We start from the raw sequence: 2,834 nt of genomic DNA, 5'->3' as shown, positions 1-2,834 counted from the left end.
GGAAGACTAACGGATGTGCTGAGATTTATCCAAGCAATAGATATGGGAGTTTCACACCATCATCACCAACAGCTTCAGAGCATATATAAGTCATATAAAAAACTAAACTCCTCCCGAACAGGCCTTGGAAGGCCCAACGGTACCGACCGGCCGCCGTGTCATCCCTCGCCCATAGGCGTCACTGGATGCGGATATGGAGGGGCATGTGGTCAGCACACCACTCTCCCGGTCGTATGTCAGTTTACGAGACCGGAGCTGCTACTTCTCAATCAAGTAGCTCCTCAATTTGCCTCATAAGGCCTGAGTGCACCCCGCTTGCCAACAGCGCTCGGCAGACCAGGTGGTCACCCATCCAAGTGCTAGCCCAGCCCGACAGCTCTTAACTTCGGTGATCTGACGGGAACCGGTGTTACCACTGCGGCAAGGCCGTTGGCATATAAGTCATATACTGACTTGAAAAACGGTTTAGTGTATGACATCATGTCAGTGGCAAAGTGGAAAGGCTATTTGATGGAAATTACGACTGCTAAAATTAGGACAGTTGTAATGAGAATGTCTCTCAGAAAAGTGCAGAACCAGTAACTGAAAGCCTGAATAGGTTCTCACAAACTATGGATGAGGGCAGAAGAGCAGAAGAAGAAGAAGAAGTAGGAGAAGAAAACACTATTTCCGATTACATTAACGAACACAAGGATAGAGAATTAGATACCATATCTGAGGTCAGCAAGGATGAGCCATATATCCTATTTACCCATTTTATACGTTTAACTCTGACATACGGCCAGGAGAGCGGTGCGCTGACCACATGCCCCTCCATATCCGCATCCAGTGACGCCTATGGGCTAGGGATGACACGGCGGCCGGTCGCTACCGTTGGGCCTTCATGGCCTGTTCGGGTGGAGTTTAGTTTTAGTTTTTTATACGTTTAACTAAGGTTGCAGCACAGACTGGGAATATAAAATCTGAAAGGTTACTAGGTTTATTAAACTTAATATTCTTCAAAACTTCGAGTCCTAGAAAAAAGCAAATAATACGTAAGTAAGCCAAAAACGCGAGAAAAATCACGAAAAGGATGAAGTGGATAAAATAAGGGGAAACAAAATCAAATCTGAGGGGGTACGTCGATATTGAAAGGCGAAAACCAACTGAAATGGAGATAAAAAAATTATAATATGTTGTTCGTGTGCATCTGAGTGATTTTTGCGAATTTATTCGGACTTAATTCTACGTATTTATGTATTTTTTCGTGTTTTTTCAACCAGCATGGCTCCTTGCTCCCTCCATTTCTGTCAATACGGGAAGGTTTCCTTATCCCTAACCAGGACCGAGCCGCACATACTGTTCCTGTCTTGTTGCTTGGCTCTTGGGATTCCCCCAAATGGCCATCAAATTACCCATCTCCAGGTGCCACCCTTCCTTCCACAATGACCTCCACCTATTCAGATTTCGCCAATTCTTAGTCTTCGCCAACATAGTCCTGCAAGATTATATCAATCAAGCCCAAACCTCCTTGCAGTACCTTCTTTCCATCAATGAAATTCTCCTGCTATGCAATCCCAAATTCCTTGATACAATAGCACACACTAAAACTCTGGCCCTCCGGGACCTAGAGCAACATGCAAAATGCCACCTCAAAAAACTCTCCACCCTGCTCACTTTTTACTCCTGCCTTGAGCTAGCACTGTCCACCACCACTACAGCAACCTCCAAACTCCCCCATGACCCCTGATAGCTGTCTCATGGACCTACTGCATTTACCCCACCCTCTGAAGCGCACTCTCACCACCCACAGAAGCCAGAACCTAACCTGACCCAAAACACAGTGATGAACCTTTCCTCCAAAAGCCTTAGACCAACAGAAATATCAGTCCTTTCAAAAGTCCTCACCTTTTGCCCCACTCTCTAATTCAATCATGCAGGCCTTGTTAAAGATCTTCTCTCCTTTTTCCAGTTCCTACTGTGGAAACACTTTTTCGCCACCAACTCTACCAATCAGATTGAACCAAAGACCAATGTTGAACCCTACCTTACTCAATTCAGTCCTCCATCCAACCGTGATCCACCCCCACTGTCCCCAAATTCTGTTAACTTTCCAGAATTTCTTAACCTCAAACCTTGTCTCACCACCATTCCCCTAATTCCTCAATATGCTAACTAACCTTATATCCACAGAAAGAACTGCAATCCACCACCTAAAAACTGATCTTGACCTTATAATCCTACTTGCTGATAAAGGTTGTGCGAGGATTACCTGGCAGAAGGATTCTACCAGGTTTCAGATTCATCCACCTAAAAATCCTATGACAGTAACTCCGTGCTAGATATCCAGCAGGATCTCCAGTCTCTCCTCAAATCCTTAGGCCGAAATCCAGAGTCCATCTCTCTCCTTTCCCCTACCACCCCCCACACTCTGACTTTCTACATACTTCCTAAAGTCCATAACCCAACCACCCAGGACGCCCCATTGTGGCCAGTTACTGTGCTCCTACTGAATCTCTGCTCTCATAAACCAACACCTATTACCTGGAAACTACACTCCATTTAAAAAATACCGACCATTTCGTCCATCAGCTCTCCACAATTCATTTTGCTTTACCACTCAGTGCCCTGCTCATCACTACTGATGCCACTTCCCTTTTGTCACTGTTGATGCCACCTCCTTTTACACTAACATCCCTAATGCCCTAGCCTTACACTATTAAACACTACCTTTCCCAGTGCTTGATGGATTCCAAACCAACAATCTCCTTACCAGCCTCCATGATCAACTACATCATCACCCACAATTACTTCTCCTTTGAAGACATTACCTACAAACAAATCAGGGCTATAAC

At 45.1% G+C, this 2,834-nt stretch overlaps 1 pseudogene; it reads right to left on the bottom strand.

Annotated features, from left to right (window-relative positions):
* Positions 1–316: 316 nt before the first annotated feature.
* LOC126417924 (5S ribosomal RNA) lies at positions 317–434 on the bottom strand (annotated as a pseudogene).
* Positions 435–2,834: the final 2,400 nt, after the last annotated feature.

This window comes from Schistocerca serialis, chromosome 8, assembly GCF_023864345.2.
Source record: "Schistocerca serialis cubense isolate TAMUIC-IGC-003099 chromosome 8, iqSchSeri2.2, whole genome shotgun sequence".
Lineage (NCBI taxonomy): Eukaryota > Metazoa > Arthropoda > Insecta > Orthoptera > Acrididae > Schistocerca > Schistocerca serialis.
This window is presented reverse-complemented; position numbering and strand designations above follow the sequence as displayed.